The 23903-nt window shown below is 45.2% G+C and overlaps 1 protein-coding gene and 1 long non-coding RNA gene across 6 annotated transcripts in view; one reads left to right on the top strand and one right to left on the bottom strand.

Moving 5' to 3' along the window:
- SRGAP3 (SLIT-ROBO Rho GTPase activating protein 3) overlaps nucleotides 1–23903 on the bottom strand; it is a 383768-nt gene that overhangs the window by 201855 nt on the left and 158010 nt on the right. The window lies entirely within an intron of this gene.
- LOC129033842 (uncharacterized) lies at nucleotides 10069–12025 on the top strand. Its single transcript, XR_008501682.1, has 3 exons — nucleotides 10069–10573; nucleotides 11007–11068; nucleotides 11304–12025. It is a non-coding gene; the product is annotated as an uncharacterized LOC129033842 (long non-coding RNA).

Below are 23903 nucleotides of genomic sequence, written 5' to 3'. Positions count from 1 at the left end.
AGAAAAGACCAGGAAGGATTATCCCCCAGAGCCAACCAGGAGAGCAAGGCCTTCCTGTTACAGTGATTTCAGACATCCACCCTCCAAAACCATGAGACAATACATTTCTGTGGGTGTTAAGCCACCCAGTTTTTGATGCTGTGTTACAGCACTCCTGGGACACTAATACAAATATTTATTTTTAAATTTTTAAAATTTTTATTTATTTGTTTTATAGAGACAGGGTCTTGCTCTATCACCCAGGCTGGAGTACAGTGGCACAAGCACAGCTCACTGCAGCCTTGAACTCTTGGGCTCAAGTGATGCTCCTGCCTCAGCCTCCCAAGTAGCTGGGACTACAGCCATGTGCCACCATGCCTGGTTAATTTTTTAAAAAAATTTTATAGAGATGGAGGTCTCACTGTGTTGCCCAGGCTGGTCTTGAACTCCTGGCCTCAAGTGATCCTCTCACCTCAGCCTCCCAAAGTGCTGGGAGTACAGGCGAGAGCCACTGTGCCCAGCCCAAAGATTTTAATTATATCTGCAAAGTCCTTTTTGTTGTGTGAAATAACATTCACAGGTTCACAGGATCTCTGGGGAAACATTCTTCTGTCACCCAGACTCACCCAGTGACTATCAGTCCCCGACGCTTTGGCATTCTCAGACCCATTGAACAGAGGGAAGAGCCATCGACTGGGAATCTGAGAGAGGAGGAGGCCTAGGAAGGGACCAGGAAAATGGCCAAGTTGCAAAAACAGCTGAACTGAGGCCGCATTGTTTTAAATAGCAGGCACAGTGCTAGCAGGGAAGAGTGTGCACAGTGCAGCCACGGTGCCTGGGTCAAACCCTGCTTCTACCTCTTTGCACCTTACTGAGTCTCACATCCCTCTCCCTTGAAAGCAGATTATAAATGTATACAATATCTAACTTCACAGAGATGCAAGAATTAAATGAGGTCATGAAAACATGGAATACCTGGCATTTACTTACTGGAGAGCCTGGCATATAGTAAGCATTCAAGAAAACCTAGTCATTAGAATTGCACATCTATTATACAGATGTTTAATTATGTATGTATAAAACATTGTACACACACACACGAGTCTGGGAGAATACACAGCACAATGTTAACAGTGCTTACTTGGGGTAGATGGCAAAGGCTTTCAATTTTTACTTTATATACCTCTAGAATATTTTAATTTTATAACAAGCATGCATTGCTTTTATAATTAAAACTATTCTTAATTAAGAACACACAGCTCCCTAGGAAACTAGTCGAACATGTCCTTCCACATGGTTGTGTTATATATAGTACTAAAACACAAATTTGCTAACACACACACACACACACACACACACTGTAATGTTCACCTAAAGACCTTCTCAATCTCCCTAGCCTTAACCCCCAGCCCTGGCCCCTCAGCCCCCACAGCTGTACCCCGAGATGAAACTCAATCCTCTGCAGCTTGCCTCTTTTGTGGAGCCAGATGTAGCAGCGACTCCAGCCCTTCCCGGTTCTCAGCTTGCAAGCTCCTCGCCTCCTCTTGGAGCTGCGTTCTGAAAGGCTCTTTGTTGCTAGGCAGAATGCTTTTGGGGGCCCTTTGAAAAAAATACTCCCTGCAGACATTTCCAACTGCTCTCAGGAGTCCCCTCTGTAAAGGGGCTTAAGGAAGCAAAGGGCACCAAGCCAGGTGTCTCTGCATTGCCCACACCCTCGACTTCCTCCCATTTCAATCAATTAATTAATATTGGGCAAGGTGAAGCCAGAGGACACGGCAAGGAAGGAGCATGGTGCTGCCCAGCACAGTCATGACCTTTAACAAAACCTGCTTCAATGAGTTAGAATGATTTTGTTTCACAGCGTAGCAAGGGGATTAGACATAGAGACTTTGCATCAGACTGAATTTGAATCTGAACTGCCACAGCTACTAGCTGTGGGACCTTCAACACCAGGTGTTAAGGTCTTTTGAGCCTCAGTTTCTTCATCTGTCAAACAGGGATAAGTAGACCTCAAGGTTTTAAAACAGGGATAAGTAGAACTCAAGGTTTTAACAGGAGGATGGAATCAACTATCCATGTAATCTCTTAGCATCCAAAGGAAATGCTCAGTAAATGGGTGTTGTTAATGTCATTATTATTATTAGAAATGCAGACACAGATCCTTCCTTCAAGGTATTTATAGCCTAGAATGGGAATTAGGCAGAGCCACTCGGAAGTTCCATGAGGACATGGCCACAGTGTAAAAGGCATTCGGAGGCTAAGGGTCAAACAAATGGTAAAAAACGAACTAGGTGCTTTACAGGAGAGATGAGAAGAGGGAGGTTATCCAGTCCAGCCTGGCTCCTTATCCTTGCACCCCTCCTCCCAAGAGCCTCCCTCCCCCAGCTCCAGAACCAACCCTTCCAGGTATAAATCAGCTCAGAAGGTATAAATCAGCTTCGACCCCACCCTGTGGCTTCCACAATGTAAACCTCAGTGCAACAGCCAGGATCCCATCTTGTTCCCAAGCCCTGGACTGGCTGTTGTATTGGTCGCCTCCCTAGTATACCTTGTTCTTCCCATCCTCCCTCCCCAGACTAGTTCGAGACCAGCCTGGCCAACATGGTGAAACCCCGTCTCTAAAACTATAAAAAATTAGGGTCTTCCCACATAATTAGGGTCTTCGGTCTTCCCACTTGATTCCCAAGTGTCACAGGCCCCAGAGTCCCCTTGGCAGTATTCCATCCACTGACTGGGGCATCTGTGGTTTCACAATCACTACTGACCTCTTTGCCTGCCTGGATTCCAACCTCCCATGGACAGGCTGCATGCCCTTGGACACCATGCAAGGCCTTTTCCACAATGAGCCTCTCTATCCCTTACCTACCTGGCCGAGGCCAGATTCCAGCCCCTCACACTAGCTACCCTGAACTCCAAGAGGGGGCAGGGAGGATCATGACTGGAGTGGTCAAAGAGGGGTTTCAGAGGAAGAAGGAGCCATCTGTGAAGTAGGCTGACTGTGGAAGTGAGGCATATCAATGGCAGCCCTTTGTAGGGGGGGCACTGCACTGGGTAAATGTTGAGAAGTCGTTTTTTCTTTCCTTCCTTCTTTCTTTTTTTTTTAGAGACAAGGTCTCACTCTGTCACCCAGGCTGGAGTGCAGTGGCAAGATTATAGCACATGGCAGCCTCAATCTCCCAGACTCAATCAATCCTCCTTCTTCAGCTCCCTAAGTAGCTGGGACTATAGGCATGTGTCACTCAAGTAGCACTAATACCTGACTAATTTTTTTTTTTTTTTTTTTTTTTTTTTTTTGAGACAGGGTCTTACTATGTTGCTCAGGCTGGTCTCAAACTCCTGGGCATAAGTGATCCTCCCACCTCGGCTTCCCAAAGTGCTGTGATTACAGACATGAGCCACTGCGCCTGATTGAGATGTCTTGATGTACGAGATTAGAGGAAAGAAAGATTAGAAACAGACTGTAATGAGCTTTGGATGCCAGGATTGATTGTTCCCCAAATGCTCCCAGGAGGATTCAGTGGAGAGGCCAGGAGTGGGCAGGCACACAGGGTTAGCAAGGATAACCTTGCTAAGTGTTGGGAAAGTTCCACTTTCCAACCAAACCCAGCAACTCAGCATTCTCCAACCGTGTCACCCCTTCAAACCCACAAACTGTTATAAATACTTGCTAAAGCCCTTTTTGCTCATGCTACATCACACTAGTTATGCTAGCTTAAAGAGCACCACATTGTCTCAAACCTTGTCGCCTTTGAACTTGGAGTCTTCTGGGCATAGAAGGCTTTTCTCTGCCCTTCTGCCTTCAAGATCTAACTTAACCTCCAGGGAAGCCTTGTCCTTCTCTCCTAAAGAGAATCTGACATTCTATGTTCTCACAGTACCCTGAGTGTCTCTCTATTACAATATTTATCACACTGCCTTGTGACTACTTCCTGAGTAATATAAATCTTTCTTTATTGTTACATTGTCGGCTTCTTAAGAATAGGGGTTCTGTATTATTCATTCTATAACAGCACCTGGAATGCTCAATAAATGCTTGCTGGTAGTATTATCAATATCACCTTTTATGAAATGCCTACCACATGCTAAGGACTACCATAAGTACTTGAGAAACAGAAACTTGTTTAATCCTCATGTAACTCACCAGTGAAGTATTACTTCGCCCATCTTGTAGATAGGGAATCTGACCTTCAGAGAACCTCAGCTAACCGTGAGATGAAGGAATGAACCAGCTTGAGCAGGTCAACTCCCGCCCTCCCCAAACCCTGCCATGTACGACTGACCCCAGGAATAATCATGCTGTGTCCTTAGGCAGTCTAAGGTGGATGTTTATTTCCAGTTATTGAAATTTACTCAATTTGAGTCCACCAATCAATAAGCTGCTCTTGAATAAACATCGGGGGCATCTGCTGTTCTACAGAGGAACAGCATGTCATTTCGGCAGCACCAAAGCAAGGTTAATTAGACCTTTCTATAGCCAGTGGGCACTGAAGTCTCCCCACGTTCTTACTTTTCCTTCAGCAAAAAGTTTTTTGTTTTTTAAATTTTTTTTATTATACTTTAAATTCTGGGATACATGTGCAGAATGTGCAGGTTTGTTACATAGGTACACATGTGCCATGATGCATTGCTGCACCCGTCAACCCGTCATCTACATTAGGTATTTCTCCTAATGCTATCCCTCCCCCAGGCCCCCACCCCCCGACAGGCCCTGGTGTGTGATGTTCCCCTCCCTGGGTCCATGTGTTCTCATTGTTCAACTCCCTCTTATGAGTGAGAACATGCGGTGTTTGGTTTTCTGTTCTTGTGTTAGTTTGTCCTTCAGCAAAAAGTTTTAATGGTGATCTTTCTAAAAGGCAATGTGTCTCCAAGGTGAAAAGTTGCAGAGAGGGGGCACAGTCAGTGGACTAACTGAGGAAGGGGCGAGGTGGTATTTCATCACTGCTGTCCAGTGATTGAGGGCAAGTCGGGGAGAACTGTACCAGCTCATGCCCAGACGCTGTGCTGAGTACTCCACATCCTTTCTCTCTCCACACAGCACCTTTCACCTCTTCAAGGAAGCACAGTCTTCGCCAGCCTCCTAATCACAAATCCAGCAGTCCTTCCCAGCCCTGGGCCTCTTCCCCGGGGAAGAATAGCTTAAGAAGTCAGCCACTGTCTCTTGCTGGCTGCCCCTCTGTGCACACCACCAGCCCCTTTGGCTTATATAAATCTAGACCCTGCCACAGCTTCATCTGTGTTGCTTCTTGCTGACATGGCGTGCTCTGCCTCACTCTCCTGCCCTGCCTCCTTTTTCCCTGACAACCTCTTCAATCCACCAGGGTCCCACCCTCAGCCTCGATCTCATTTCACTGAACGCTCGCTCACTGGATGTCCCATACAAGGCCGTGTACGACGTGACTTATACCCATCAGAGACGCCCTCAGAACACCTGCAATTCTTCATATTCACCCTTGACAGTGACTACAGAAACAGAAACCAGGTTCACAACAAATCCCCCAAACTCATTTAGCAAACAACCCTCTGCCAGAAGCCTATGGGAACAATAGATTTAGAATGGGACTCTGGTCGTAGACCCTTTCTGTGCCCATCCCAAATTAGAAGGAAGTAGGATGAGGGGGTGAGGGGAGAAAGAATACAAGACGGTGATCATAAAAAGCAAGGATCTAGCTGTACCCTTACCAAATGTGCATTTTTCTATGTGTACATTATACTTCAATAACACAGTTTTTTGTAAGAACCCAAATAAAACAAAAGGCTGACAACTGAAAATTCCATGACCAAAATTAATAGCACGAATAATTGAAGCGGGAGAGAGATATAGAAATATTAGTTCACCTTTCTGTTCCTAATAATACCCAAGGGAAGACTGAGCAAGGAGAACCTTATGGATTAGGAGCATGTAATCAGTGTGTCCATTTGTTATGTTACACAATTATAGGTCTTCAAAACAACTTTGGCAGAGAGTTGTAGACCTAGAGAGAAGGGCATGAAAGACAATCTAATCCACCTTTTCATTTTCTAGATGAGGAAACTGAGGCTGAGTGAGGAAGAGTCCTGTCTCTGCCCCAGCAATCATCTGCCACATATGCCTTCTCCACCTTCTTATCCACTGAGAGAATGGACACGAAGAAAGATGAATGGGGCCACACCAGGGCTAGGAGAGCTCAGATGGACTTTCTGATATTTCTTGGGCTGGAGAAAGCTCAGAGCAACCTGACATGGCCAGTTGTGCAAAGCATATTGCCTCTCTTTGGTACCATATCTTTTTCCCTTTGATGTGTGATAACTTCATTCCCTCCTTGATTGCTTTTCAAAAGCAATCTAAATTAATGCGAACCCACAAAGGGCAAGGCTCTCTGTGAATAATTAGTGCATGATAATAAATGCAAATAGGGAAAGATGCAAAGTTGGCCTAAGAACTACTGCTCCTTGCTCCCCTGCCCATTCTCTTCACATTGGGAATTCTCTTTACATTATTAAAGAAAGAATTTGAGTAAACTTGAGAAATGGTGGTATTCCTAAGCAGAGCACTGGATTCATTGAAGGATGGTAGAAAGAAAGAACAGAAGCTAAAAGAATCAGACCAGTGACTGCTACAGGGTCTTTGTCCTTTTTTTGTAGGTTCCACTGAAGACAAAACACTTGTCTAGATTTCTGCCACACAGAGGAGGACATATCATCACAGTCAAGAAGGAGCCACCATAATTTGGTCCTGTCCACTCAGGATTTTATCCTACAAACCCTGAGCTCCAGTCAATCTTGTCTCCTTTCTGCTCCTTGGCTAAATCAAATTGAAAACAAAACCAAAGCCAGAGATAAGATGTGTTCAGACCTTCAGTAAAACTGTCTTGAATATTATGCAGAGAGAACTGGACAAACTGAGGTTTAGGAAATGTTTCAGCTGGTAAGGCAAGCCCCTGCTTATTCTCCATCAAATCGTTTGTCCCGAGTCCCTTCTGGAAGTCAGTTTTTATCTATTGTCATATTTAATGGGCAGAGCTGTATGGCAAGGGGATGAAGTATCTGTGGAGCCTGAAAATTGGACTCCCCCAATCCCTTTATTTAAGATCATAGATTATTAGATCAATACAAGATTTGGGCAGGGACACACATCCAAACTATATCATTTCCCATGCACCCCACATTCCCTACACTTCCTGTAATCCAGGGACAGAAAACAGATTTCAGCTCAAGTGCCTTCTAATCCATTTACAGTGGCTGCCAGGAGGGGTATATTCAGAATAGTCTGAGAGCATGTCTGGGACCAGTAGGAAATGGGTGAGAAAATCTAAAAGTTTCATATCCTTCATGTCTCTGTCATTCCTGATTGAATCCACCCCTGTCATTTTCACTGTGGCCAAATTAAGGCCTTAGAGGAAGAATTGACACCTAGCATCATAGAGTAAATTGATAAAAAGAACCCAGCTCTCCCTGAATCTCTTATTTTCCGAACCCAGCTCTCCCTGAATCTCTTATTTTCCTATAATCCAGAGTTTAAGACAGGAGATGGATCTAAGAGTACAGTCATAATACCATAACCATTTCTAAATGCTTACTATGTGCCAAGCACTATCCTAAGTGCTTTTCATGTATATTCGCATTTAATCCTGCCAGAACACTAAGAAATAATCATCCCTACTTAACAGGTGAAATTGACACACAAGAGTGGTCAAGTAACCCATCCAATATCCCAGGACCAGTAAGTGACAAAGTAGAGATTGACACATGGCAAGAAAAGAACAGAACTGGGTCTAGAAACATCCTCACACAATCAGTGGAAGATTCTGATAATTTCACCAACACATACAAAGTCAATTCGCATTGGAAAAATACCTCATGAAGGCCCAGTGATCTTTTCGGCCCTGGTGATGTCAAAGGCTGCAGAATAAGGAGTGGAAAGTCCTAGTTACCATGACAGGAAGCACCAGTGAGTGATTTAGAAGGCAGGAGATGAGAACAGGCAATTCAGCAGGACTCAGGTAGGACGCTGAGCTCTTGGCATGAACAGATAGGTTTTGCCATGGTCTCGAGTATGACAGGTTGGCCCCAAAAGGTCCCATTTTGCTCAAAAGATTCCCTAAAACTGAAAATGTAGTATAATGGAATATCACTGGCTGGCTCCAATCCTCAGGGCTTGCTGTTTCAGAAGAGAAAGAGGTGCCCATCAATGTATTTATAGGCTTAAAGCTGGCATGCACTGAAGCTACCTGGGGTTACTCAACAACTGTTTTAGTGAACATTTCCTCCATCTTTTTGTTTCATTAGGTTTTAGTCGGTCAGCTATTTGGGGCCTGAATTAGGATTTCACACACATCCAGAGCCAAATGACAAAACAAACAAAGAAAGAAGCCCAGTGACTAAAACAGAACTTGGGGTCAGCAGCTCGGTAAGGGTGGCCCCCTGGAAACAACTCCTGCGTAGGATCAAAGGAAAGTCAAGTGGTATGTCACATCCCAGGGCTAGGGACCCTTAGGGGAGGGGAGCCCCACTGCCTTGAGCTCAGCCAGTCACCCGTTTGTTCCATGACCTTGGCCTGGAAAGTTCTTCCCTCCCATCCCTGAGCAAAATCCTAAAGTTCCTTCAAGTTCTGGCCCAAATGTCAACTTCTTTGGGAAGTCTTCCCTTACTCCATCCCTACCCCAACTCTTCTTCCTACAAAAGAAAAAAAGAAGTTTCTCCTCCGCCTCCTCCACACTCTCTCCTCAGTTCCCAGCCCATCCCACAAGTCTCTGGAGGCTGGGAGAGCATAGGTGTGGAGTCGCCCTCATTTACCACTTTAGAGAGATTGGAACAACATCATCAGCCCTGTGGAGGCAAACCCAGGCCCAGGCACTATGGTCTCCCGGATTATGATTCACACACGGAAAACACTGGAGAGAAAAAGCTGAAAAGGAATATGCTGCCCAAATTTCTCTACCATGCGCAAGTATTGCTTTTATCATTGGAAAAACATAAAATAAACATTTTAATGGACTGCACATTTCTCATGCTAAAGGAGCTAATAGTGTTTCCTATTGTGTGGAAAATAGACCTGAACCCATCCACAGGATGCTGATTACGGCAGGCATTGACAGTGCCTATGTACATGGGAAGGAGGAAACTCAGCCTGCCTGGGGCATCAGGGAAGGCTCCACACAGGACGGGATGAGTGAGAGCTCTCCAGTTAGACTAGGGAAGATGAGGCAGAAGGGAATTCAAGGCAGAAGGAACAGTATGTGCAAAGGCAGAGTCATGAAAGTGCAAGCTACATAATATGGCTGGAATGTGGGAAATATGGGAGATGATATCATTTGGATGTGTGTCCCCGTTCAAATCTTACATTGAACTATAATCCACAGTGTTGGAGGTGAGCCCTGGTAAGAGGCGATTGGATCATGGGGGCGGATTTCTCATGAATGGTTTAGCACCATCCCCCTTGGTACTGTCCTCATGATAGTGAGTTCTTGTGAGTTCTGGTTATTTGAAAGTGTATAGCATCTCCCCCCTCACTTTGTCTCACTCCTGTTTTTGCCATGTGATATGCCTACTCCCCTTTCAGATTCCACCATGATCGTAAGTTTCCTGAGGCCTCCCCAGAAGATGTTGGCACCTTGTTTCCTGTAAAGCCTGCAGAACCATGAGCCAATTAAATCTCTTTTCTTTATAAATCACCCAGTCTCAGGTATTCCTTTATAGCAATGCAAGAATGGCCTAATACTGGAGAGAATCGTGGATGTGAGGTATGCAATAAAGGGTTAACTCCACTAGCTTGGGGTCCTCAAACTCTGCACCTTCCAAAGAAAGAACTGGCCCTTGACCAGCCCCCGGGAAATAACCTCTGAGCCCTTGGAATATCGTGCCTGATGGAATAGAGTATATTTGTATCACTGGGGCTTTGGGCCACCTGATATAGTTTATGCTAACAGTGTCATTCATGATAAAGGCCTGTTTTTGTTTACCTGGAGTCCCAGCCCATGCTCTATCGGTTTGATTCCAGGCACGCAGGGGTTGCATAGAGACTGAGTAGCCAAGGTCAGTCACGTGGGTGACTCATACCTCCGTGACTGACTCCCTTCTCCTAACAAAAACCCTGGACACCAAGGGGCAGTTGGGTTTCCCTGCTATGTTTTGTCACACATCATTGCTGGGAGAGTTCGGTGCTATCCAAGTGACTCCCCTGGGAGAGGACAACTGGAAATTTATGCCTGGTGTCTTCCTGGACTCCGACCTATGTACCTTTTTCCTTGGATGATTTTAACCTGTCTCCTTTTGCTGCAATGAACCATAACCATGAGTATAACAGCTTTTCTAATTTTTGTGAGTCCCTCAAGTGAATCATCAAACCTAAGGTAGTTTTGGGACCCCCATCACAGACAGTCAAACAGGAGCAGGGCAAGAAGAGCTGCTTTTCCTGGAAGGCTAATGAGTCTGAACTTCACCCTGGAGGTAATCGTTATAGTAACTCCAGGCTCTAACCTGAAGCTGACATGATAAGGCCAAATGTACACCTCTAGAAGACACTTCCGACTGCAGAGGGGAATGGATGGGGGAGCTGAGGGAGTAGAGCTGAAGCGGGAAGACCATGGCCTGGAAAGAGATGGCTGAACCAGTCCAGGTAAGAGCTGTTGGGCCCTTGGTAGTGGGAAGTGGCCACGGCAAAGGACTAAACTCAAGAGACAGAAAATAGATACCACAAGACTTGCCAGCCAATTAGACTGTGGGGTGAGGGAGACAAGTCAAGGATGACTCCCAGATTTCTGGCCTGGGCAATTGGAGGGATGATGAAGCCAGTCACTGAAGTGAGAAATTCTGAGTGGGGAAGCTGATGTTCAGGGGCTTGAGGGAGGTTCTGACCCCCAAGCCCAGCCTGATACTTTCACTGTGTTCATTTCTACAGTTCAGGAACCATCCGATTGCTCTTTTTTCTCTCCTTGAAGCCATCCCCTTAGCCCTCTGCCCACAGTGATCACTAACTGATCGCTCCTCCTTAAAAGCCACCGAAAAGTGTGCTTGGCCGATCTCCCTGACCTCAATTTCTCTGCTGGCAGAATCACAAGAAAGGCATCAGCACCTTCTGTGAAATGGGGAGCCATGCAGAGGAGGTACCCAGGTGGGTGGCAGGGGCCTAAATAAACCACAGCTATGCGAGGAGGTTTCAAACACCAAGTGCTGGTGGGAGATGGGGATCCTGGGCCAGACCCTGGGGAGGTGGGACTAAGATCCCTGTGACACTGGGTTGGGGTTGGGGGCAGGGCTGAATGAAATCATGAGAAACAAAGGCTCTGGGGGCTGCACAGAACGTCTCCCCTTGGCCTGGGGCTAAGCTGCACTTTATGCATTTCCAGGTGGCAAGGAGTCCATGTCAGCTGCCGTCATCCACACCACAGACCAGACGTTGCAAAGAGTGGCCAGGCCTTCTGAGTGAAGGTGATCCAACCTGTCACTAAGCCTAAGGGCAAATCCTGGCTGTACTATGATGGTTCCAACAACCCCAAACAGCAGCGCAGAGGCTGCAGCCACCCTCGGAGGCATCACTGGGAAACGCTCATTAGCAGCCTTCCATTGCTCACCCGCCCCATCCCACCTCTGCGCATCCCAGACCATCAGCCAAGTGCACAGCTGGCTTCCATCCTCGGAGCCTTCCTCCTTCATTTGCCTATTCAACAGTTACAAAGACCTGAGTTGCAAAGGGCTTACAACCCATTCCACCCAGAAGAAGAACTGAGACTGAGCAAGACAGAGAATAGGTGGAAGGGGAGATGAAACCAAGCAATCTCTAGATCCCAAATGGGGACCCCAATGTAGCAAGAGCCTCTTCTAAATCCTTTTCCAATAGGGTAATATGGAAAATGGTTGAAAGCACAAGCCAAGTGGGGCTGGAATCCCAAATGGGCCATTTACTAGCTGTGTGACTGGACAAGTAATTTCATATTTCTGAGCCTCGATTTTCTCATCTGTAAAATAGAAAAAAAAAACCTATGTCATAATGTTGATATACAGATTAGATGAGCTAAGATCTAAAATGTCTTCTATTCAGTAGGTGCTCAATAAATGTTATCTATTTTTACGATTGAGTCTCTAAGTCTGGAGATTAAGGAGGAAAGTTTCACGTGCTGGGTTCTGCAGGTAATACAGTGAGACACGGTTTCTGTACTCATGCTCCTAACTTAGGTGGCAACAGCTGAGAGGATCACATAGTCTGAGGCTGTGCAGGGCTGAAAGCCTCCTGAGAGGTCATCTGATCACCTATTTTCATGGGTGAGAAAACAGAGATGTAAAACAACCTTCTCCAAAGTCACACAGCAAGATAGTGGCAAAGTCAACACTAGAACCCAGGGCTCCAGGCTTCTATTGTTCTTTCCTCTCCAATAAAAACCTAATGACAGGATGCCACAAGTCACGACGTGAATAAAATTTCAAACAACTTGCCATAGAGAACACTGTGCCCTGTCCAGATCCACGTTCCCAGGCCATGTACCATCCCCTAGCTGCTTTCAGTGGTGGCTACCAGTGGCACACAGCTGCCCTGTCCTCTGGAGAATTGCCACCCCCACCGTCCCCAAACCCAGCTGATGAGGGAGATTACACCCAGTGCTGTGTTGGCAAATGTTTAGCAGTCACTTTCTGGTGGGGTAGGAGGAGCCCTGGCTTGAGTATTTGCCACTTTCCCTGGTGTAAATATTTCCACCATGGCTGACTCCAAGCTCCCAGCAAGACATCACTGAAGGTGGAGTTGTGGAGAGATGCACATAGCTCTCCATCACATACTATTTCCACCATAAAGATCCAATAACCAAAAATAACTGCAAGTGCACAGATTTTTAAAACTGTAGTAAAATAATTAGGAAGTGATGACTTTTGAATACGTATTTCCATTGTTTTAGCATTATTTACTTAATTATAACTTTATATGATTTAATTGTTAATAGTGGCTCACAACATTCCTAAAAACGTGACCACCACAAGCTCGTAAGGGTCAGGTCCAACACAACACTGGTTTACCCCCACTCCCACCCTGCCAGCCTGAGGCCAGTAACTGATGACATGAGGATACAAAAAGCTGGCTGTTCATCTCATCTAGGGGTGAGGAACAACTTGTGGTGTGATTAATACCAGAGCTCCCATGGATCAGGCCCAGACTAGGCTTACCTGAAGCCACTTCCTCCCTCAGCTCCTCCCCCTCCCCATCCTTCTGTTGCCACCTCCTTACAGGTATTTCCAGAAAGGCACACCAATAAACAGCATGCACCCAAGGCCCCGTCTCAGGCTCTATTTCTAAAAAACTCAACCTAAGCCATGCACACTGGCTGACACCTGTAATCCCAGCACTTTGGAAGGTCAAGGTGGGAGGATCACTTGAGCCCAGGAGTTCAAGACCAGCCTGAGCAACACAGCAAGACCCCATCTCTACAAAAAATTAAAAAATTAGCCAGGAGTGCTGGTGTGCACCTGCAGTCCTCGCTAATCTTGAGGCTGAGGCAGGAGGATCACTTGGGCCCAAGAGTTTGAGGCTACAGTAAGCCATGATCACACCACTGCACTCCAACCTGGGTGATAGAGCAAGACCCTGTCTCCAAAAAAAAACAACAAAAAAGAAAAGAACCCAATCGAAAATACTTGTACAGAGTGAAAATTTAGGGAGAAAATTTAGAAAAGATCATTGTGGCTTTGGAGGAATCCCAGGAAGCTTTCTGCAGGAGGTGGGATCCAAAGAGTGGGTAGGATTTTGATTTGGAAATGAAAGCCAGGAACCCTCCAGATGGAGAGAGCAGTTTAATCCAGGTGAAACCAACAACCATGCATTTGACAAGTCCGTCTGCCAGGCGGGGCGGGGTTTTCCTAGAGACAAGCCATGAGCCCTGGGGACCACCCATTAAGGACTGCCAAAGTTGGAGGAGGGGGCGTTTCCATGGCTACAGTGTGATTAAGAAAGATGTGTGGCTCTCTGGCAAGGGCAGTATGGTGTCCTAGTTTGCACTAGAAACATCATCTGTACCAAAACCTTTGAAGCCAGAAGGTCGTCTTTGGATCATCTACTGCCACTGATGGATGAAAGCTTTGAGTTGTAAAAGAGTAAATACAGTATATTTATTTTAATAGCTGTGTTTTATGTTTTCTTTGCTCTTATTTTTGCTTTTTCTTTGTTTTTAATTTTTTAATTGAGACAAAATACACATAACAAAAAATGTGCCCTCTGAACCAGCCTATCTTTTGTCTTAGAGTTACCTCCAATATACAGCATCAATGCTGACTTTTTATTTGCAGAAGTTTATAACATTTCCCTCCAAAACAATTTGTACAGAATAGATGGATCAGTTTAAAGAAAAATATGCAGAAAATAATAAAGGTGACATAAACATGGAAAAATGCAAAGATAAGAGACAAAAACCCTAAATTTTGCAAACTAGTCCAATACTCTTATTTTAAGATAGCAAACTTGCACCCAGATAAAGTAAGGGAACAGTCAAAGGTCAGGCATCCAGTTAGGTGCAGAAACAGGATTAAAACCCAGGTCTTCTAATTCCCGTTTCTACATTTTCCACTCTGGCATGATTTCCATTTTAAAGAAGGAAGAAAAACAATATATTCTTTTCTAAAACACACTTCTCCAAAGTTTTCATCCTCACCATTCAAAGATGCACAACAGAGAACATGCCAGGTTCTTTTTCACTCATGACAAGAAAAGCCACCTTCCCTTTTAAATCAGCCTCAATGATGGTTTTCAGGGTAGAAAAGGGATTCATATAGATGACAGGGTGTACTGGCCTAAAGAGGACACAAATCCTCTAGAAATCTGTCACCCCTGAATTCATCATTCTGCTAACATCAGATGTCAATGCTAGAAAGGAAAGAAAAGTTGGCATTTTGATGCCAGCCTCTGCCTCTAGCTGTTCCACAGGACATGCCTGTCAAAGAGGTGGCCTGTTTTCCAAACTAAAGTCTACAAGCAAAGTTGGTTTAAAAGTCATCCTGCTGAGAACTGTGAATTGGGAGATTGGCTCTGCCACGAAATGGCTATGGATCTCCAGCCTCCTTTCTTAATCGCTCCAGGTCTCAGTTTACCCACTTTCAAACAGAGATAATAGTTCCTGTTTATTTCAATATCAGTTAAATAATCACTAAACGCTTGACAACTTCACAGTTTGCAAAATGTTTCTTCTCATTTTGTAGTGTCTCATTTAAACCACACAACTGTGTCATATGGGTATTATTATTTAACAGATTGGGTGACAGACTCCAGAAGACCATGTAACTTGTCTATAGTTGTAAGTGGCTCTGAAACCCAGATCCTGTGATCCCAGATCATGCATCTCAGAAGTTTAGAAGTACATCACCGGCATTTTCCAAAGCATATGCTTCAGAATCCCTGTTCTCTAACTACATTGTTATTAGTTATTACTTTCTAAAAGAGGTGTCATAATCGAATAACACTGTGTTAAAAGTTTAAAGAGCTTCCTTCACAGCCATGGGACTTTAATATGAATTGTGTATCTCCAAGAGGGAATAGAATATGAGCCTTTCCAAAACTTATTTGTCAAATTACCCAATTTAGGTAGAATCTCTTTCTTAAAACTAATATTCCAGAGAATATTTGGGAAATACAAAAACTATCCTATTGTAGTTATTCTTCATTATATTATGACTTCCAGGTACGTTATCTGTTGCTTTATAGAAACTGGTAAACTGTGTTATCATAGAGGGCACAGGCCTTTCTATAGAGACTTTCAAGTCTGTAACAATTAGACTGGTCACAGCCTATTTGCTCCACGGAACATTGGATGACAAGGCTTTCTGTCATTACATCTGATTTATGTTCAGATGTTTCCAAAAAAGTTGAACATTCTTTATATGTCTACATGGCCTTAGCTACATGTCTCGGGCAACCAGTATTTATTTAATGTTTGTCTTGCCTTTTATCTGTGTTTTATTATTTCTCTATATAGGCCCACTGAGTCAAGGAAGACACCTTCTTCTTCAGAGGCTGTTCAATTTCCACATGCAGTGTGGAGGAAGATTGGGGTAATAAGGAAGGAATAACTCCCTCTCCTTGTACAAGGTTCTGGGAAGAAACCACGGGGCCAGCTTCCTGGGCTTACAATCTACCTAGCATTCAGTAGCCAGTGCTTGGTTTGGTGCTCTGCTAGTACTGTCTTGAAACTCTTAATTTTTGAAAAGGGGCTTTACCTTTTCATTTGTACAGGGCCCTGCAAATTATGTATCCAGTCCTGAGCAACCACTGTTTAACTGTAAGCTCCATGAAGGCAAAGACCATGTCTGTCTACTCCCAGCACCTGGCATTGTGTCTAGAACAGGAAAGGTGCACACCATCTACGCACGGGATGAATAGGTCAACAGGTGCAAGGAAGAGGTTGCAGGGCCCAGAGGCCTCATCCTTTCTCTCCCCAGCAAACGGGGTTATGACTGTCCTTTCTTCTAAAGGGCATTCACATGTAAAACAGGCCCAGGCACCAAACAAGAATGAAAACTCAGACACAAACTGGAGGAATCGGCCAGCACAGATAATTAAAACCCCAGCCTGTAGAAAGACAAGCAAGAAAAGACGGACAGCAAGCAGACACACTGTCCTCTCTCTCCAGATAATGGGACATTTTCCAGCACTTCTCGCTGCGACAGCCAATTTCAGAACAGAATCCTGACCTGAATATGGTGCATTTTCCTTCCTGTCCCCATCCAATATCTGCCCCCCTTCCCATCCTTTTTAAGCCAGCTATCTCCAATCCCCAGTACCTCTCAGCTGCTAAAAGCCTGAAAGGTTTAATCTCCAAGAAGGATGCTCAAGGGCTCCGTTATCAGAGTTACTTAATTCTGCATTTGCAATGGGCTTAATCATCTGCATCAGACCACACTCCTGCAACTCACTCACACGCGCCACCTCTCTGCTCCAGCTGAAAGTTGTTCTCACTTCATCAGCACCTCAGAAGCATTCATAAATGCAAATGTGTACTGGCAGAAGTCGGGGTGGAGGGTTCGGTTTTGTGTTCCTGTTTTTCAATCACACCAATGTGCTAGCAACGCTGATTGAGATTTTTTTTTAAGCCATGGCGTTTTACCTCCCACCACCAATCAAATGGTTTCCAATGTCCCTTGTTTTTTTCTTTGTTCACTTTATATGACTGCTGCGACAATACTTTCCATGTGGCTCCATCACCTCCAGAGGCCTCATTTCTAATGGCTGTGTAATATTCCATCAAAGAGTTGTAACATTATTAAATAGGTTCTGCTTTTGTTTGTTTTTTATTATAAATAGTGCTACAATGATCATTTTCGACAGCATCGGATTTAAAGAACTGCATTCAATTTTTGGCTGTGTCTCTTCCTAGTTATTGAGTCCCTAAAGGGGAAGCAATCGTATTCTCTAACTCAAAGCATGGCTGATGGGAAAGTGCTTTATAAACTATATGAGCACTCTACAATTATTCATTCTTTCTTGACATGCCAAGCCCCATCCAAAAAGATTTACAAACACTTGGTCTCTGTCCCCTGGAAATGTGCCATTGAGACAGACACCATTGAGCTCTTAAATAAAGGAACAATGACAAAAAAGAAATGAAAAACCAGTATAAATGCTTAAGAAAAAAATCAAGCCTTCAGAAAGGCCTTATGAATTGCAAGTCACACTATCAGGCTGTAGGTTGGCTAGTAACCAGGAAAATGGCATTTAAATGCAAGCTGATTAAAGGAGAGGCTGACAATATGGTGGCTGTATGCAAGGCATCGCTTGTGTGCTTGGAGGGGAGCATAGCTACAGCCAAGAAGGTAGACTGTGTTCCATGAGGACTAATACCATGAGCTGTAAAAAGAGAAAGTATGTGTCCTTTATACGTCACCAATATACTTTGTTTTTAAGGTAAATAAGCTATATTATCAAAACTAAAATTGTTTCATTTGAATAAACTTTAGAAAGAACCTATATACTGTAAGAATATGTTATTCCTATTTAGGGGGTTGGACAAGGATTCTTTCATTCACTCAATATGTATTTGTTGGTGCCTATGACATGCTATTTTGCTATATTCTAGCACAAATAGAAAGATGAAAAAGACAAGCTCCCAGCCAAAAAGGAACACACAAAAGACCATAGTAAATGTCAGTAGTGCCATCCTATAAAAGTACCTGCAAAATGTTATAGAAGCAATAAGGAGAAAGCAAGTAATTCTGCCCCCAAAAAGGCGTGGGCTGAAAAGGTCTCACAGCTGAAGCCACTTTTGACCTGGGTCTTACTGGATGAGTAGTTTCCCAGGCAAAGAAGGAAGACCATGAATGCGTGTGTGCCTCCCTGGGATAGAAAGCAGAAGAAATTTCCAGATCCCAAAAAGACAGGGTTCCAGGCAATATTGTTCTGAGCAGTCCAAAGACCACGTTCATCAATATGACCTGGGGTGCTTGCTTCAAATGCAGATTCCCGGGCTCCACCATAGACGTATTGAATCCCATGGTGGGGCCCAGCAATCTACAGCTTACTAAGGTCCTTAGGCCAGGCTGACACACACTCTCATTTAAAAACCAGCGGTACCAGTAACAGAATGGCACTTTCCAAACAAAACTCAAGTCACAACTACCCAGAGATGATCAGCTGCCAGTGGTTTGGAAATGCACCGAGGGAGGCCCTGGAGCAGAGGAGGGTCAGCATGTTGGCACCTCCCTCAAGCCAATTCCAGAGGCCTCCCTCTGCTCTTGACAATCAGCGAATCCTGGTCCAGATGGATATATTCCCCATTCAGGCACACACCATTTTGTTGGCTTAATATTGGTTTTCCAATAGGAAGGCTCAGTGACAACAGACCAGACATGAAGGACAGTGACAGAAGCCAACCATGTCCCACGCCTGCCCTTTCAACCACCACCTTTAACCCACAAATCAGGCTGGCACCCCCAGCCCCCAAGACCCCAGGTGAGGAAAAGGGACTGTAAGCTCCTCCGACATCCACTGGCCACTGACCCAGTGTTGAAGCTCAGGTGATAGAAAAGCCTGGAAGCCAAGGCAGATGTTCAGCCAAATTAAGTGGTTCCAGGAGAAAACGAAAACTTGCCTGCTGAGACATCTGGTGTCCATTAACCTCCTAAGCAGAACTGCAGCAGAGCCATCTGCTGGAACAGACTCTCCAGAGGCAAGGAGCGTCCCTGCCCTATGTGCCTCTGCCTGCTCCCAGCAAAGGCTTGGCCTTGACAAGAGAGGAAAAGACCAGTCCACTTGCCTTCAGGACCCTATAACTGGTTCCTTCCTAACTAGGGAGTCAGCAGAAAGAACAGTCAAGAGACACCCTGTGAGGCTCCAATCACCAATGACTTGGCGTTTGTCATCAGGGAGAGTACACTGACATCAAGGAGAGCTTATTCTGTATCAAGTGCATGTAACACTCAAGGAGACACGTTACAAAGACTTGAGTGCTACTGGAGGGATGTAATTCTTAAGTTGCCTAACTGATAAATAAAGAGAAAGGAAAGACACCTACATTTCATGAAGACCTACCATGGGCCAGGCAATGTGCTGTGCATTTTCAGATCCATGTATCTCATTGAATCCTTACAACAACTCTGTGCCTTGGGTGTTACTATTCGCATTTTACAAATGGCAAGGATGGGCTTCAAACTCAGGTCTTCCAACTTCCAGAAAAAAGTCGAATGCTTCTTTTGCTAGAGGACTGTGCCACAGTGAAGCCAGTTTCTTTGGTTTGGAGGATGGGGGGAAGGGAGGCGGGGGAAGGGTTATAACAAAAGCTATTTGTGGGGCTATAACAAAAGATTATGCATGGATGGGGTTTGCTGCCTTTGATGCTTTTGAAGATGACCAGACTGAGTCTTGAAATGTATCCATGGAAACAGCTATGGCGAGAGCAGCAGCCAAATTAGCTCGCCCTTGAGGCAGTTGGACTGGGGACTCTGGAGACTCTTCCTTGATGAAGGAAGAGTGGTATCAGTGCCCATGTTATCTGCCAGCCTTGGCCTCCTCTGTCCCCATAGCTGGAACACTGAAAGCTCAGCCCCCTCCCAAGACACAGCCTATCCAGACACCAAGCTTTCCATGAAGCTAAGCCTTCATCACCCTCTGAGCCCCAACTCCAGGGAGATGAAAACCCTCCTGGAGCAGCTCCTGCACAGGATACCACTCTGATGTTCACCAGCCTGCCCTGGTCCAGCAAAGACCTGTGCTCTAAAGTGAACTCCTGTCTGGAGCAGAGGTTTCCCTGCCGAGGCACAGACCTCCACATGGAAACTGCCTGCCTGCCCCACCCTCGAGCCCCCTCGTGGATTCCTGCCCCATCTCTGCTCACCCCCTGGAAACCCTCTGTCCACTCTGTGGGAACCCCCGAGCTGATGCTGGGCCTGAATCTCCCACAGGCCTGGGACTGTGTGCCTCGCAGCTGAGGCTTCTAGTGTTGTCCCTGCTGGAGCCCATGCCCCATGCCAGGAGGGCAGGACCATTCCCCCAGCTGCCCACAGTGGCTGACAGCTCCCAGCAGAGCCCCACCCCAGAACATGCTCTAGGCTGAAGTAAGCCTCCTTCCTTTCCTTTTGTGGGAAAACCAACTGCAGCGACTGCTTGACGGGAGGGCACAAAATTCAGCCACTTCTCCCCAAGTCGGGCCAACTCCAAAAGTCACCCTAGCTTCAGCAACCCTTGTGGGATCAGCTGAGGCTTTCCAGCCCAGTTCATCTTCTCCTCTGTCCTCCTCCATAGACACCGATCCTGAGAGCAATCCTCAGTGAACTTATTGCACAGAAGTCTCTCACTCCCAGTCTGTTTCTCAGGAATCCAGTCTCATAAAGACATTTTTGTCCTCTTCAAATTGGAGGGCACCATATCCCATGCCCCCACCAGCTATGTCCCTATAGCTGCAGCTTGGCACTATAACCAAAACAATCACCCCCTCTCCCAAGCTCAGGAGAATCACCCTGAGCCTTGAACTTGGATTCTAGTGCTAACTCTGCCACTTAGGTGCTGGGCACCCTGGGAAACCACTTAACCTCTCTGAATCAATTTCCTATCTATACATTGATAACTAAACACTGGGACAGTTATCCTGACAGTTCACAGCCATTTAAAACTATCTTGTTCATTTATCAGACATTAACTGAGAACCGACCACATGTTTGTTTCCATCCCTCAGACTCTAGCCTAGATGTCACTTCCTCCAGGAAGCCCTCCACAGCCCTCAAAGGAGAGATCGAGAACTCTTCTGCGCTCCTGCACCCTCTGCCCACACCCTTACTGCAGCTGCTACCCTCTAAATTGTAATTGCCTGCTTTTTGTCGTTCCCTTATATTGGTCCATGAGCTATAAGGGGATGGAATGTGTTTATTCAATATTGTATGCCCCTGTGCCCACCTCAGAGCCTGGAACATGGTAAAGGTTCAAAAATATTTGGGAACTAATTAAGTAATAAAGCTAGGTGCTACAGAAAAAGCAAAGGTAATACTGTGTTTACATAGCCCTTTACAATGTGCAAATGGCTTTCATACCTAGGATTTCATTTGATCCTCATAACAACCTTGTAGAGTAGGCAGGGCAGGAATCATTTTCCCTGCCCTAAGTGGTTCACTCACTGATGGGGCCTGGTCTCTGGCCTGCTAAGGCAGCATCTCTGGCCCATTCCCCCACGCCCCACCAAAACATAAGAGGAGGATGTAGATCTTACTGCTACAGTTTGACACCCTAGGAAGCACTTGTCTCCACCACCACCACCCCTAGCCCTGTGGCTTCCATTATTCAGGGACCAACACCTCAGCAGTGAATGAATGAAACCATCAAACACCAGGAACTCATCTTGGAACTACTTAGACCCCAAGTTAGAATATTTCTTGTGACAAAATTCCAAGGGAGTAGGGCCCTGTGTGACCCTCAGAAAAGCTGGAGAAGGCAGAGGGCCTGCCAGAAAGGCCACAGAAGTGACAGTCTCAGGGCCTGGACACACAGCCGTGGGCACACAGCCCTGGACAGAGCCTTAGCCAGGAAGCAGTGGCGTTGACAGAGCACGGAGAGAGTTCAGAGGTCACCAGGCCACTCCCCAGGCCTCCCCGACTGCCACCCCACTCACTCCTGGGACTGGGCTAGACATGCCTTTGCCCCCACGGCCTTGGACTCTGAACTGATCTCTGTTTCTGTGACAAACACTGGCTGTCTCAGCTCCCTGCAGATCTTATCTGTTGGGAGATAAAATGGAAGAGGGAGGGTGTGTACACAACAGCTTTCTCCTAGCTGCAAAATAGAAATTCTTTCCTCCTCTGCCCCAGAGGGGGAAAACATTCTACACCCAAACGAGGTACCAACTCTCCCTAAGGTCTTTTTTTTTTTTAAGTCCTAAGTGAATGCATGATTTTTCCCTAAAGAAACTGTGGTAATACAATTAGCGATACACAGAAGGCATAAACCGGGCGATCACAGGCCCTCCCCACCCCGAGCCCCAGCCTTCGTAGGAGTTAGGCTTTGAAATGAAGAAATCTATTGTCGCTGGGGAGCACGGAGCTAAATCACAAATCCCAGCAGAGCGGTGACGCTGAAAACCGCCCTTTGTGGAGGCAGCCAAGAACTGCACGTTAAAGGCTGGACGTTACTGGCAGCAATGCCCAGGCTTATTCTACTCTTGGCTTGTTTAAGCTTCCATGGGCCATAAACATTGATCACCATTTAGACTACAGCACCTTGGTGATGTAAATCACTTGTCAGCCTGGAGCTCTGGGAGAGAGAATCTCCCTTCGGATCCCAGACCCAGGGAGGGGCACCCGGAAAGTTGCTGATTATGATTCGAAAATGCGCAGTGAACGCTACACCAGCGCTGTCCAATCAAAACACAAAGTCACAAGTGTAATTTTAAATTTCCTAGTAGCCACATTAAAGAATTAAAAAGGGGTAAAATTAATGTTAAGATATATTTTCTTTAATATAATATATCCAAAATAGTATTACTTTAACGTGTAATCAATATAAAAAATTATTAACAAGATATTTTCTATTCTTTTAATTTGTATTAAGCTCTCAGAATCCATTGTGGATTTTGCCCTTGCAGCATGTCTCACATGGGACTAACCACATTTCAAATGCTCAATAGCCACATGTGGCTTGGTGGCTACCATGTTGGATGGTACAACTATCACGTTTACAGAATATATTAATTGGTCTTTAAAACAAGCCTCGTGAAGTAAGCATTTGCATCACCATTTCACAGAGGACAGAGCTGAGACTCAATAAATGAGTCAGCCCCACCCAAATCTAGAACCTACATCTCTTGCCTCCTGGTCCTATATGCCTATCATTTCCCTGTGCTCAAGCAAACCAGGATAAAAACTATGGCAAAAATAAGTTTGCTTACAGAATGCAGATGCAATATTCAACAGATAGCCAAGAGATGGAAGCAACCCAAATGCCCATCATAGATAGATAAACAAATGTGGTCTATCCATACAATAGGATATCATTCAGCCTTAAAAAGAAAGGAAATTCTGACACATTCTGTAACGTGGATGAACCTCGAGGACATTATGCAAGTGAAATAAGCCAGTCACAAAAGGTCAAACAGTGTATGATTCTACTCATACGGGGTACCTACAGTAGTCAGATTCACAGAGACAGAAGTGGAATAGGAGTTGCTAGGGGTCTGGGGAGGAGAAGGGGAGCTAGTATTTAATGGGTGCAGAGTTTCATTTGGGGAAGATGAAAAAGTTCTGAGATGAATAGTGGTGACAGTTGCACGACAATGTGAATGAACTCAATCCCACTGAATGTACACTTAAAAATGGTGAAAACTGTACATTTTATCTTCAGTATATTGTAAATAAATATTAAAAATGAAGTAAATTTTATCACAACAAAAAAGCTGTAAAAAATATGCAGACTCTGTGCTAACCTCTACGTGCATTATTGCATTTAACCCTCACAACAAACCTACTCCATAAAACAGGTACTGTATTATCCCTGCTTTACTACT

Source organism: Pongo pygmaeus, chromosome 2, assembly GCF_028885625.2.
Source record: "Pongo pygmaeus isolate AG05252 chromosome 2, NHGRI_mPonPyg2-v2.0_pri, whole genome shotgun sequence".
Lineage (NCBI taxonomy): Eukaryota > Metazoa > Chordata > Mammalia > Primates > Hominidae > Pongo > Pongo pygmaeus.
Note: the sequence above shows the minus strand (reverse complement) of the source record. Positions and strands in the feature narration are given on the sequence as shown.